The sequence below is a fragment of the Triticum aestivum genome, chromosome 2B (genome assembly GCF_018294505.1).
Source record: "Triticum aestivum cultivar Chinese Spring chromosome 2B, IWGSC CS RefSeq v2.1, whole genome shotgun sequence".
NCBI lineage: Eukaryota > Viridiplantae > Streptophyta > Magnoliopsida > Poales > Poaceae > Triticum > Triticum aestivum.
The window spans coordinates 667,386,494-667,401,488 of NC_057798.1; positions in this window are offsets into that span (position 1 = coordinate 667,386,494).

Consider the following 14,995-nt stretch of genomic DNA (forward strand, 5'->3'; position numbering starts at 1 on the left):
CCACTTCCCTTCGTGCATCTCACCGGCGACCATGGCCAAGGAGAAGACGGCGGCGCTGGAGCGTGCCAAGAAGGCGTCGGCATCGGAGAAGGCGAAGGGGAGATCCACCAGCCGCAGAGGGTCCTCGTCCAGATCCCGCCTGCCAAAGGGCTGGGTCCAAGGAGACTGGATCCAGTCGACCATCACGGAGAAGGACCTCCTCGACATGGCCAACGAGGGCTTGATCCCTCACGGAGCTGCGAGGTTGCCGGGGAAGGAGTGGCAGCCACAACCAGAAGAGGGTGAGTGTGTGCTTCTGGCCACTCATGTTGACCGTGGGTTTTCCTTGCCGCCAAGCATTTTCTTCCGTGGCTTCTTGAATTTCTTTGGGGCGCAGCTCCACGACTTTACCCCAAACTCCATTGCCTACCTTGCTGCATTCGTGTCCATGTGTGAGGGTTTCTTGGGCTGTCGACCGCACTGGGGTTTGTTCAAACGTATCTTCACGTGTCGCTCTCAGACCGTGAAGAAGGCGAGCCCAGGTGACGAGAAGACCCGGGTCGTCCAAGTGTGTGGGGGCCTGGGAATTCAGGTGAGGAACAATAGCACCTTCCCGCCCATGTCCTTTCCCGAGTCCGTCAGGGGCTGGCAGTCGACTTGGTTCTACTGCCAGGTCCAGTCGACGCCAGGGCAGTCGAGTGGACTCCCTCCGTTTACCATGGACCGAGTGAACAAGCCCTCCCCTCTGAAGCTGATTCTGGAGGAGAAAGCCGACGTGAAGATGTTGATGGAGCGCGTGGTGCAGTTGGTTCGGGAGGGGGTGACGGGCATGGATCTTCTGGAGGTCTTCCTCAAGCGTCGCATCCAACCCCTTCAATTCCGGAGCCACTGCATGTGGTTGTACTGTGGGCCCGAAGACGAGACTAGAGTCCATCCAGAAGAAGTCGACGATGTCACTCTGGAAAGATGGATGGTAGCCGTCACCGGAAACAGGGACAACCCGCGCGGAGCCAGAAGGATTCCTCCACTCGACCACAACAGCATCCCAAACAAGGTACACTTGCTCTTTCCATTGTGTCCTTGTTGTACTCATTTCTGCTAACCCTGCCGACTGGTCGACTGATCCTTGTTTGGGCATCTGCTAGGCCTTCACCGAACTGTACTCGATGCCCAATGGGGCACAAGCTCCGACTGAGGAAGGCGAGGCGAGCGGGGGCGAGGCGAGCGGGGCGAGGCGAGCGGGGGCGAGAGCCAGGAAGAGGAGGAATGGGACTCGGATGCTGCAGGGGATGACGATGACGATGATGATGATGAAGGTGACGAAGATGACATCGAGGACGAGGAAGAAGAGGAGGAGGAGGTCGTTCCACCGCGCTCAGAAAGGCGGTCGAAGCTTGTCCACGACCCTTCGACAGAACATGGTAAGGGGGTTGCGACTGCCACTCAGTCGACCAAGCGCCCTCGGACCACCTCTCCGGCGCCGACTGAAAAGGCGCCGAAGCAGCCCAGGGCGGCCTCCTCGAAGCCGACCAAGCTCCTGCCGAAGATGAAGGTGTCCATCCCCACCATATCAGGGTAATTGTGTTGCTCATATTTTCTTATTCTTGTGCGAACTTTATCTCTGGTCGACACTGAGGTTAGTCGACTGATCCTTTGGAGTTGCAGTGCTGCTACTTCTGAGACCTCGGCCCGGGCCGATGACCACGAGATGGAGGATGCAGCAACTTCGAATCCAGGTACTGTGTTCTTAATACCGTTCTTAGTCGACTGACTCGCGATCTATGATCCTGACCCTTCTCCGCAGCTCCACCCAACACTGTTATCGATCTTCCTGATGATGATGAGGATGAAGAGCCGCTGAAGCACAGGAGGAGTCGAAAAGCGTCCGCCAGTAAGGTGCCTCAGGATGTGTCAGCGCCTGAAATTCTAACTGTGGAGGAAGAGAACACCACTCGACACACGGTGACCTTCGCGACCCCACTGACGAGTGCTCAGCAGCCCTCCCTCTTCACGACTCACCACGTCCCAGAGGACCAAGCTGGTGCAGCGAAGGAGGCAATACGCCAGGCGGGACTCATGATGGAGCAGCTGAAGACCATCCGGGACGCGAGCCAGGCAGCTTATGACGCCAGCTCTGCCCTCCAAAGCAATGTCCAGGTCAGTCGACTGCTGTTTGTTCTGTTGGATATGCTACCAAAAACTTTTCTTTTCCGGGATTTATATTAGTCACCCACTGGGTGTGTCGAATAAACTCCGTGTTAGCGGGGGCACGCTGAGTGCACCCGCTGGGTGTAGTCCCCAAGGCTAAGGTCGACTGCTGGCAGTCGGCCTTAGGCTTTATAATGTCAATCTTTCTGTCAGTCGACTGGTCGACTGGATTTCGCAAACCAGTGGGGGCACGCTGAGTGCACCCACTGGGTGTAGTCCCCGAGACTGTGGTCGACTGCTTGCAGTTGATCACAGTCTTAGAGAATGCGTCTCGCACACTGTTTTTTTTTTCGAGGTCGACTGGTCGACTTTGTCTTCAACAGGATTAGTGGGGGCACGCTGAGTGCACCCACTGGGTGTAGTCCCCGAGACTACGGTCGAATGCTTGTATTCGGCGGTAGTCTTAGAAACTTGTGTTTTTCCCTTTTTCACTCGGAAGTGAGTTACATTTGACGTTTAGTCGATTGGTTCTTCGCAGAACTCCTGTGATCTCGTGGCTCGCTACTCAGAGCTGGAACAAAAACATACTCAAGTCGAGCTGAGCTTGAAACTGGTTCAGGAGAAGCTGACAAAGGCAAAGGAGGAGACCGAAGGTATGTTTGGTGAGACCCTGACGACTGCTTTTCCTCTTGCTTGTTTCGGCATCTGATCTCGCTGTAACTTGCAGGTAAGGTAAGGGAGGCCCAGCAGAAGAAAGACCTTGAGCTAGCTGATAAGATCAAGCTTGCTGACGAGAAGTTGGCTTCAGTCATCAAGCTCGAACAAGACAATACCAATCTGAAAACTGCTCCTGGGATTGCCAACAAGGAAGTCAGTCGACTGAGAACTGACAAATCTGCCTTGACCGACCAAGTCAGCAAATTGACTGAGAAGAAGACTGAACTGGAGGCTTTTCTGAGTGGCCTTGCCAAGAAGCTGTTTCTTATGCTTGAAGGTAAACCTCCATGTTTGGCAAATATTTCCAACTGTGGCTTCTTCCATTCGACTATTCCCTTGACTTAGTGATCACCCTTGCAGAATTTTGTCAAAACTTTGAAGAGGAAACCAGCCGACTGGAGCCGAACCTTGACCCCGTCAATTCTCCGGTGAACGACGAAGTTGCCATGGATGTTTTCCGACTGGAGTCTCGTGTCGCAGCTGTCGTGGACTATCTCGCAAGGCTGAAGGCCGCCACATCTCGCATCGACTCGACGCTCTGGCCTGAGGAGACACTTCAGAATGACCTTGAGTCGCTGATGGCCCGCTTGAACGCGATCCCTGGTCGAGTGCAGGAGTGGAAGAAGTCCTCGGCTCGGTGTGGTGCAGATGTCGCTCTGTGTCTGAACCGAGTCCACTGCAAAGATGCACGAGAGGAGAAGCTGGCGGCCCTTCGGGTGGCCAATACCAAGAAGCACGACTTCAGGTCCTTTATGGAGACTTTCCTTGCAGCTGCCACTCGGATCGCCGACGGAATTGACCTTGATGAATTTGTTGCACCTTCCAGCCCTCCACAGGAGGGGTAAAAAACTTCTTCTGGCTCGACACTTTAAATTTGCCTCGGTATGCCGAGTGGAATTGTAACCGACAAACCTTAACAGGCTTGACGCCTGAGCACTTTCGGTTACTTTAGATATCGATTCAAACTTGAATTTGGCGCTTGAATATGATTGCCTTCGGCTCAAAATGTCTTTTGCAGGTTCAAAGCAAGGTGCCTGTGCTTTGGGCGAGCGCTTGGACTGCAGCTAAGCCTCCGAGTAAGAGGGTCGCTCTTCACTCGGTAGGATTTTTGTAACTTAGGCGAGCACGAGGCTGCAGCTAAGCCTCCGAGTGGAAGGCTGGCTTACCACTCGGTAGGATTTTTGTAACTTAGGCGAGCACGAGGCTGCAGCTAAGCCCCCGAGTGGAAGGCTGGCTTACCACTCGGTAGGATTTTTGTAACTTAGGCGAGCACGAGGCTGCAGCTAAGCCTCCGAGTGAGAGGATCGCTCTTCACTCGGTAGGATTTTCACAACTTAGGCGAGTGCTTGGACTGCAGCTAAGCCCCCGAGTGAAAGGCTGGCTTACCACTCGGTAGGATTTTGATAACTTAGGCGAGCACAAGGCTGCAGCTAAGCCTCCGAGTGAGAGGATCGCTCTTCACTCGGTAGGATTTTCACAACTTAGGCGAGTGCTTGGACTGCAGCTAAGCCCCCGAGTGAAAGGCTGGCTTACCACTCGGTAGGATTTTGATAACTTAGGCGAGCACGAGGCTGCAGCTAAGCCTCCGAGTGAGAGGATCGCTCTTCACTCGGTAGGATTTTCACAACTTAGGCAAGTGCTTGGACTGCAGCTAAGCCCCCGAGTGAAAGGCTGGCTTACCACTCGGTAGGATTTTGATAACTTAGGCGAGCACGAGGCTGCAGCTAAGCCCCCGAGTGAGAGGATCGCTCTTCACTCGGTAGGATTTTCACAACTTAGGCGAGTGCTTGGACTGCAGCTAAGCCCCCGAGTGAAAGGCTGGCTTACCACTCGGTAGGATTTTGATAACTTAGGCGAGCACAAGGCTGCAGCTAAGCCTCCGAGTGAGAGGATCGCTCTTCACTCGGTAGGATTTTCACAACTTAGGCAAGTGCTTGGACTGCAGCTAAGCCCCCGAGTGAAAGGCTGGCTTACCACTCGGTAGGATTTTGATAACTTAGGCGAGCACGAGGCTGCAGCTAAGCCCCCGAGTGAGAGGATCGCTCTTCACTCGGTAGGATTTTCACAACTTAGGCGAGTGCTTGGACTGCAGCTAAGCCCCCGAGTGAAAGGCTGGCTTACCACTCGGTAGGATTTTGATAACTTAGGCGAGCACGAGGCTGCAGCTAAGCCCCCGAGTGAGAGGATCGCTCTTCACTCGGTAGGATTTTCACAACTTAGGCGAGTGCTTGGACTGCAGCTAAGCCCCCGAGTGAAAGGCTGGCTTACCACTCGGTAGGATTTTGATAACTTAGGCGAGCACGAGGCTGCAGCTAAGCCCCCGAGTGAGAGGATCGCTCTTCACTCGGTAGGATTTTCATAAACTTAGGCGAGTCCTTGGACTGCAGCTAAGCCCCCGAGTGGAAGGATGGCTTACCACTCGGTAGGATTTTTGTAACTTAGGCGAGTGCTTTGGACTGCAGCTAAGCCCCCGAGTGAGAGGATCGCTCTTCACTCGGTAGGATTTTGATAAACTTAGGCGAGTCCTTGGACTGCAGCTAAGCCTCCGAGTGAGAGTCTGGCTTACCACTCGGTAGGATTTTGATAAACTTAGGCGAAACGGATTCGCAGCTAAGCCTCCGAGTGAGAGTCTGGCTTACCACTCGGTAGGATTTTGATAAACTTAGGCGAAACGGATTCGCAGCTAAGCCTCCGAGTGAGAGTCTGGCTCACCACTCGATAGGATTTTTACAAACTTAGGCGAAACGGATTCGCGGCTAAGCCACCCACTGAGGGGGAGTTTTTATGTGGGCAAAAATAAAAAGTGATGACACAATTATTTCTAAACCCATGAATTACAGAAGTACTTTATTGCAACTCATCCGAGTGATAAAACTTAAGTGTAAAATGGGCGGAGTAGCTCCGCGTTCCAAGCTCGGGGCTCGTCGGTATTATGCTCGACGTTGTAAAGACGGTACGCCCCGTTGTGGAGAACCTTGGTGACGATGAAGGGGCCTTTCCAAGAAGGAGCAAGCTTGTGTGGTTTGTGGTGATCCACTCGGAGAACCAAATCCCCTTCCTGGAAGGCTCGACCTCTCACATTTCGGGCGTGGAAACGGCGCAGATCTTGTTGGTAGATGGTCGACCGGATCAGAGCCATCTCCCTTTCTTCCTCTAAAAGGTCGACTGCGTCCTGCCGCGCTTGTTCAGCTTCTGCTTCGTTGTAGATTTCGACTCGAGGAGCATTGTGGAGAAGATCACTCGGCAAGACTGCTTCGGCTCCATAGACCAAGAAGAATGGAGTTCTTCCGGTCGACCGATTGGGCGTGGTCCGCAGTCCCCAGAGTACAGATGGAAGTTCGTCGACCCAAGCTCCAGCCGCGTGTTTGAGGTCACGCATCAGTCGCGGCTTCAGTCCCTTGAGAATCAGTCCATTAGCTCGCTCTGCTTGTCCATTCGACTGCGGATGGGCGACTGATGCGTAGTCGACCCGTGTGCCCTGGGAGTTGCAGAAGGTTCTGAATTCCTCTGAGTCAAAGTTCGACCCATTATCCGTAATGATGCTGTGCGGGACTCCATATCTGAATATTAGTTCCCTGATGAAGCTAACAGCAGTACCGGTGTCGAGGCTCTTGATTGGTTTAGCCTCGATCCACTTGGTGAACTTGTCGACTGCCACCAGTACATGCGTGAAGCCACTTCGTCCTGTTCTCAAAGGGCCGACCATGTCCAGCCCCCAGACTGCAAAAGGCCAGACGAGTGGGATGGTCTTCAAAGCTGACGCAGGTTTGTGCGACATATTCGAGTAGAACTGACATCCCTCGCACTTATCCACTATCTCCTTTGCCATCTCATTCGCCTTGGGCCAGTAAAATCCGGCTCGGTATGCTTTGGCCACGATGGTCCGGGAGGACGCATGATGACCACAGGTCCCCGAGTGAATATCATTGAGGATGAGTCGACCTTCTTCTGGTGTTATGCACTTCTGACCGACTCCAGTCGTGCTCTCTCTGTATAATTGTCCTTTGATGACGGTAAAGGCCTTAGATCGACGGACGATCTGTCGAGCCTCTTCCTCATCCTCCGGAAGCTCTTTCCTCAAGATATATGCGACATACGGAATCGTCCAGTCGGGAATGACTACCAAAACCTCCATGATCAAGTCGACCACCGCTGGGACTTCAACTTCAGTCGGATCTGTGGCACTCTTGGGCTGCGGAGTTTCTTCGGTGAATGGATCTTCTTTGACTGACGGAGTATGTATATGCTCCAAGAACACACCACTCGGAATGGCTTCTCTCTTGGAACCTATCTTTGCTAGATCATCAGCTGCTTGATTTTTCAGTCGGGGTATATGATGGAGCTCCAACCCCTCGAACTTTTTCTCCAGCTTCCTCACTGCACTGCAGTATCCAGTCATGGCTGGGCTTCTCACGTCCCACTCTTTCATCACCTGATTGACCACTAAATCTGAGTCGCCATAGACCATTAGGCGACGGACGCCGAGTGAAATGGCCATGCGCAACCCATACAGGAGGGCCTCATATTCTGCCTCATTGTTGGAGGAATCAAAGTGAATCTGGAGCACATATCTGAGCTTATCTCCTCTGGGGGAAACCAGGACAACCCCAGCACCGGAACCATTCAACATCTTAGAACCATCGAAAAACATGGTCCAATGCTCCGAGTGAACTTCAGTCGGCTGCTGCTGTTCGATCCACTCGGCGAGGAAATCTGCTATTGCCTGGGACTTAATGGCTTTCTTTGCCTCAAACTTGATATCAAGGGGAAGAAGTTCAATCGCCCATTTGGCCACTCGACCAGTTGCATCTCTGTTGTGCAAAATCTCTGATAGTGGAGCGTCGCTGACGACTGTGATTGAATGGTCAGAGAAATAATGAGCAACCTTCTTTGTGGTCATGTATATTCCATACACAAGCTTCTGATAATGAGGATATCTCTGCTTGGATGGAGTCAAGACTTCAGACAAATAATACACTGGGCGCTGAACTTTGAGAGCTTTTCCTTCTTCTTCCCGCTCGACCGTTAGCACAGTACTGACGACTTGTCCTGTGGCTGCGATGTAGAGCAACAGAGGCTCTTTGCTGATTGGAGCAGCAAGCACCGGCTGGGTGGAGAGCAGAGCTTTTAGCTCGGCAAACGCTGCATCAGCTTCCGGAGTCCACTCGAACTTGTCAGCCTTCTTCATCAGTCGGTAAAGAGGCAGTGCCTTTTCACCGAGTCGTGAGATGAATCGACTTAATGCGGCCAAGCATCCAGTAAGCTTCTGGACATCGTGCACTCGCACAGGGCGTTTCATTCGGAGAATAGTGCCAATCTTCTCTGGGTTAGCGTCGATTCCCCGTTCGGAAATGAGAAAACCGAGTAACTTGCCACCAGGAACTCCAAATGTGCACTTTGATGGATTGAGCTTGATATCATACCTTCTGAGGTTGGCAAATGTTTCGGCGAGGTCAGCGAGCAGGTCGGAACCTTTTCGTGACTTGACAACAATATCATCCATATAAGCTTCCACATTCCGACTGATTTGAGTGAGTAGACACTTCTGGATCATTCGCATAAATGTGGCTCCGGCATTCTTGAGGCCGAATGGCATGGTGATATAGCAGAAGCACCCGAATGGAGTGATGAAAGCTGTTTTTACTTCATCGGGCCCATACAGACGGATCTGGTGGTACCCGGAGTAAGCATCTAAAAAAGACAACCTCTCGCATCCCGCGGTCGAGTCAACAATTTGATCTATGCGAGGGAGAGGAAAGTGATCTTTCAGGCAGGCCCGGTTGATGTGCTTGAAATCAATGCACATTCGGAGCGACTTGTCCTTCTTAGGAACCATGACGACATTAGCGAGCCACTCGGAGTGGAATATCTCTCGGATAAATCCTGCCGCCAACAGTCGAGCCACTTCTTCACCAATGGCCTTTCTCTTCTGGACGGCGGACCGCCGAAGATGTTCTTTGACTGGCTTTGCAGACTTGTCGACTCTTAGGCGGTGCTCAGCCAGTCCCCTGGGAACACCTGGCATGTCAGCGGGCTTCCATGCAAAAATGTCCCAGTTCTCACGGAGGAACTGGATGAGCGCTTCTTCCTATTTTGGGTCGAGTGTTGTGGAGATGCGGGTCGGAGCTGCTTCGGGGTTGGTCGGGTGAATGTGAACAGGCTTCGTCTCACCGGACGACTGGAATGCAGATTCTGTGGCGGGCTTCTTGGACCGCAGCAAGTCACTCGGAGCTGCGTTTTGCTTGTATTCTTCGAATTCGACCGCTGTCACTTGGGAATCGGCAATTTTGGAGCCCTTCTGAAAGCACTCCTCTGCCTTTTTCCTGTCACCGGTGACAGTGATCACACCTTTGGGACCGGGCATCTTCAATTTGAGGTACACGTAACATGGTCGAGCCATGAACCGTGCATAGGCTGGCCTCCCCAAAATGGCATGATATGCACTTTGAAAATCCACGACCTCAAACGTCAACTTTTCTTTGCGAAAATGCTTTGAATCGCCAAACACTACGTCCAAAGCTATTTGGCCGAGTGACTCGGCCTTCTTCCCTGGTATAACTCCATGGAAGCTCATGCTACTAGTGCTCAGTCGGGACATCAGAATGCCCATACCTTTCAACGTGTCTGCATATAACAGATTCAGCCCACTTCCACCGTCCATCAGCACCTTTGTCAGTCGAGTGCCTTCGACAACGGGATCGACCACCAGAGCTTGCCTCCCAGGGGTGGCAATATGAGTCGGGTGATCAGATTGGTCGAATGTGATGGGTGTTTGAGACCACTTCAGATAATTTGCCTTTGCTGGGGCAACCATATTAACCTCTCGGTTAATCACTTTCAGTCGACTTCTGCTTTCCACATCTGCGAAGATCATCAGAGTGGAGTTGATATGCGGATATCCTCCCTCACTGTCCTCTTTGTCTTCGGCTTTGTCCGACTCCTTCTCCTTGTCCTTAGACTGTTTTCCCTGAAACTGCTGGATCAGGAGTCGACATTGGCGAGTGGTGTGCTTTGGGTAAATGATATTCCCCTCTTCATCTTTCTTCGTGTGAATATGGCACGGCATATCCATCACGTCGTTCCCTTCTTTATCCTTCACCTTCTTGGGGTTCCAGGATCCTTTTGGTTTCCCCTTAAACTTTCCTTGAGTCACGGCCAGAGCCTCTCCAGGAGCTGCCGGTTCAGCCTTCCGCTTCTGTTTCCGACTGGAATTTCCTTTTTCCGACTGACTTGGCTTGTGCTTGCCGCTTCGGAGTCGGTCTTCTTCTTCGCCGTTGGCGTACTTGGTAGCAATCTCCATCATCCGACTCAAGGTCATGTCACCGGTTCGACCAAATTTCAAACTCAGTTCTCTGTTCTTGACACCATCTTTGAAGGCGCATACTGCCTGATGGTCAGAGACATTTTCCACAGTGTGGTGCAAAGTGATCCACCTCTGAATATACTCTCTAAGAGTCTCATTGGTTTTCTGCACGCAGACTTGCAACTCTGTCAATCCCGCTGGTCGCTTGCAAGTCCCTTCGAACGTTCTGACGAACACTCGGGACAGATCTTCCCAAGTGTAAATACTGCTAGGAGGCAATTGAGTCAACCATGCCCTGGCAGAACCTTCCAACATGAGGGGCAAATGCTTCATGGCCACCTCGTCGTTCCCACCACCGATCTGAACTGCCACTCGGTAGTCTTCAAGCCAAGTTTCAGGCTTAGACTCACCAGTGAACTTGCTGACTCCTGTTGCCAGCCTGAAATTGGGGGGAATAACAGCGGCTCTGATAGCTCTGCTGAAACATTCAGGACCAGAAACATGTACTCGACTGCTCGTGGGCACATCTCTGTCGAGTGCACCTCGATGGGCTCTGTTCCGGTCGACCAATCCTTGCACGATAATGGATCGCGCGTCGAAGCCTGGCTCTCTGGGGTCAACTGGAACCCTACGCCCTGTACTGTACTGACGCCTATCATCTGGCTGCCGAGGAGCGTAAGACCCACCCCTCGGAGGGGAATAGGGCACTCGACGCCTATCGTCTCGGTCGAGTCTGTCGCCATATTGATCTCGTCGATTCTCACGCCCTTCGCGCCGCGGAGGCGATCTGGGGCTGTGAGCTGACTGAACCGTATTCACAGTGACAGATCGACTGTGAATTCTGTTGCGCGACTGAGACACGGCTGAATTCTGATCTCCTGCTGCCCGGAGCAGATCCCTGATCTGCAGCAAACCTCTGCCAGCTTCTGACTGGGAAGGCTGAATGGACTCTGCTATACGGGTCGCAGCTGCTAAATTCTGAATTGGGGTTCGATATACCTGAGTCGGCGGGAAGAGTTGACGTCGACTGGTGTCGGGAACTCGTTGCCGCGCGCGCTCGTCGAGTGCTCGCTGAAGGTTCTCCAGTCGAGTGCGCTCGGCCAAATTGGCCAGACGCGCCTCCTCCAAGGCACGAGCCTCGGGGGTTTCTCCTGCGATGGGAACGCGCAGGGGATCCTCGTTCCTGCGGCGAAGCTCTTCTCTTTGCAAAGAGTCGAGTGGCTCGGGCTGGTACTCTTCGTAGCCTCGTGCAGGGTCGCCGCCGTCGCCTGCTCCACCACCACGGGCGAAGCCAGGAGGACTGTGGGGCCCGTCGACCATCAAGATTTCCGCCGCTGGATCACTGCTTCCGCACTCGGATGCAGTCTCTCCGGAGCCAGTCGACTGATCGAACAAGCCGTAGAGAGATTCGTTGGGCTCGATTGCCGCAACTTGTGTAGTGGCCGACTGGCGAGCCACCGCGTGACTCACCCACCGCTGAAGCCTCGACCGGCCTGAGCGCTTGCGCTGGCGGGAGACCGGGAGGGTGGAAGATGGAAGATCCGACCGATACTGGGTCGATGGTTGCCGCAGCAGAACGCCGCGGACACATGCGCGAAAATGCGTCGCACCGCGGACGGGGAGCGCATCTACGTCGAGTGGAGCCTCCTGGAGCCATGCGGAGTCGTCGGCGATGAAGGTGAGAGTGCCGAGACGGATCTCTTGTCCCTCGATCAAAACTCCAGCAGACACCATGATGAAAATACTCGGAAGAATCGCAACTTCTCCACAAAATCGCTAAAACACCTGCCCCACGGTGGGCGCCCACTGTCGTGGTTCTAAGCCTGACAGTAGAGTGGGGGGTAGGTATGGAGAGGCAAGGTCCTAGCTATGGAGAGGTTGTAAGCACAAAGGATGTACGAGTTCAGGCCCTTCTCGGAAGAAGTAACAGCCCTACGTCTCGGAGCCCGGAGGCGGTCGAGTGGATTATGAATGTATGGATTACAAGGTGCCGAACCCTTCTGCCTGTGGAGGGGGGTGGCTTATATAGAGTGCGCCAGGACCCCAGCCAGCCCACGCAGGAGAGGGTTTAAGGTGAGTTAAGTCTGGGGCGTTACTGGTAACGCCCCACATAAAGTGCCTTTACTATCATAAAGTCTACTTAATTACAGGCCGTTGCGGTGCAGAGTGCCTCTTGACCTCCTGGTGGTCGAGTGAGTCTTCGTGGTCGAGTCCTTCAGACCAGTCGAGTGAGTCTTCGTTGGTCGAGTGTGTCCTCGTTGGTCGACTGGAAGGCGACCTCTTCTAGGGATGTCCTAGGGTGAGTTACTTGGAACAGGTCCGTGACCCTACCCTAGGTACATGACCCTATCAGCAGCGCCTGGAAGTTCAGATGTCCCATGCTCGCATGCCAGCGCCAGGAGACGTCGTCGTAGCGTATAGCCATGCACTGTGGCTGCCCTGGCTTGACGCGCAGCACGTAGAGGCGATTGCCGTTGCGCTGGACCTTGGCGAGGAGCTGGCGATGAGTGTCCAGCACGCGCAGCTCCCCGCGCTCAATGGTGACCCGACAGCCGATCTCATCCAGCTGCCCGAGGCTCACTATGTTTGAGCGTAGGCGTGGTATGAAATACACCCTGGTGAGCGCGCGCTGGCGCCCATCTTGACACGTGAACAGCACCGTGCCACGGCCACAGATGTCCACCACCGACCCGTCGCCGAACCGCACGCTCCCTCCGACGCTGGTGTCCAGCTCGCCGAAGAGTGAACGATCCCCGGTCATGTGGTTGCTTGCGCCGGTGTCGAGGAACCACGCCAAGCCGTGACGCTCGCCGTCACGCCCGGGCAGTACGCCGGCGCGTTCTTCGTTGAGCATGACGATCTTCGGAGGCGGAGTAGGTGGTGCTGGTTCCTCCATGGCTTCTGTCAGGGCGCATACCGAGGTCAGTAGCAGTGCAGGGTCGGCGTCGTCGTCGCCGGCAGGTTGCACCAGATGCGCCTGTTCGCGCTTCCTGGTGTTGCAGTCTCGCGCCCAGTGGCCCATCTTCTTGCAGTATCTGCACTGGTCCGTGGGTCGAGGTCCGCCGCGTGAGCCGCTGCCACGGCCGCGTCCTCACCCGCCACGCCCCCTGGAGTTGGATCCGGGGGCGCCGTTGCCGCCACCACCGTTGTCGGTGTTGCCGCGGTTGTCACCATTGCCGCGTTCCCGGTTCTTCCGACGCGCATCCCACTCCGCCTCCGTCATCAGGAGGGTGCCGGAGCTGGAGCCGCCGCCGTCGTCGAGGCCGTAGCGCTCCTCCACAGAGCGCAGTCGCCCCGTCAGCTCCTCGATCGTGAGGGTGCTCACGTCGAGCAGCGTCTCGATGACAATTGCCACCTGTGAGTAGCGCCGAGGAACAACACGAAGGAACTTGGTGACTACCTTTGCATCTTCGATGTTGTCTCCGACGGTGCGCATGTTGTTGACGAGGGACGTGATCCGCATCCCGAAGGCATCGACGGACTCCCCGTCCTTGAAGGAGATGGACTCGAATTCGCTGCGGAGGCGTTGTGCCGTCGCCTGCCGCGCCCTCTCGACGCCCATCCTCAGCACCTTCACCGCCTCCCACGCCTCCTTTGCAGAAGACTTGACGGCAAGGATTCCGTGCATGTCCGCAGGTACCGCTCGCAGGATTGCTGCCATGGCCGCACTATCCTCGCGCTCGGTGTCGCACCCAACTCGATTGCATCCCAAAGGCCCTGGGCCTTCAGGTTGACCTTCATGACGAGTGCCCACTCGATGTAGTTGGTCGAGGTGAGTTCAGGGTAGACGAACGAGCTGCCGCCGTGCTCCCGCACGACGCGCTCCTGGACAACCACGGCGTGGCCGCTGCGCCTGGTCCTACTCCTTCCTCGTCGAAGCAACGGAGGAGTCAGGGACCTGGCCGGCGAGCGGGCGCCGCTGCGCTCATCGGTGGACATGGTCACAGGATCGAGAGACGGGCTCTGATACCACTTGTTGTGATTGAGAGAGTGGTTTTGTGCTGCAAGAACTTGCAGCTTTTCTCTGTGGCCTTCTTGCCCTTTTATTCGTACGAAAACAAAACGCTGAACACGCCAGCTCCCACGACCGATTCCGACGCGCCATCCCACGTCCACGATCCATGAGTCTCGGTCGTGCAGCACCTACCTAGTCGCCACGATGCGCACGCCATGGTGGCTCTGGCCTAGACTTTAGGGAAATAAAACAGACTCTTAACTGACTAACTGTCTAATTGAAGAAAACAAAGAAACGAACAGCCTAAGGCTGCTAAGACTGACGAAACTGAAGATGGCGAGCGACGGGTTGAACCTGACACTATGGAGGGACGAGAGAGGAGAGGAACAATGGAGGAGGTCAACAAATGAACCTTAGATCCATTGGATAGTTTTTTTTCCAAATGAATTGGAGATCTGAGGCTTGGGGGGAGCGAAAAGATCGAAAGAATGGGGAAATCTCATATCCAAAAACGTCCTCCCGTTGGGGGAAAAGGGAACCTTATATAGCCCCCACCAAATCTGCGCATTATGCACATAACAATGCAGCCTGTAACCTCTAAGCAGTCCCGGAACTTCTAGGCACCATTTGAAGAATATTTGCACAACCTTCTAGAAATACCAGAGCTTGCCCGAAACGTACCCGAAACTCCACCCCTCTAGAAAACAACCAGCACCCAGATACTAATACATGCATAACTTTTTCATGTGAATTTCGATTTTGATGATCTTGTACTCATACTGTAGCTATTGAGAAGCTCAAGGTCCTCACTAGAGAACCACCCAAGATCAAACAAAAGGAAGGATGAAATCAATGCAAAGGTTTGAGCACACTGATCATGACGTGGACAAGCT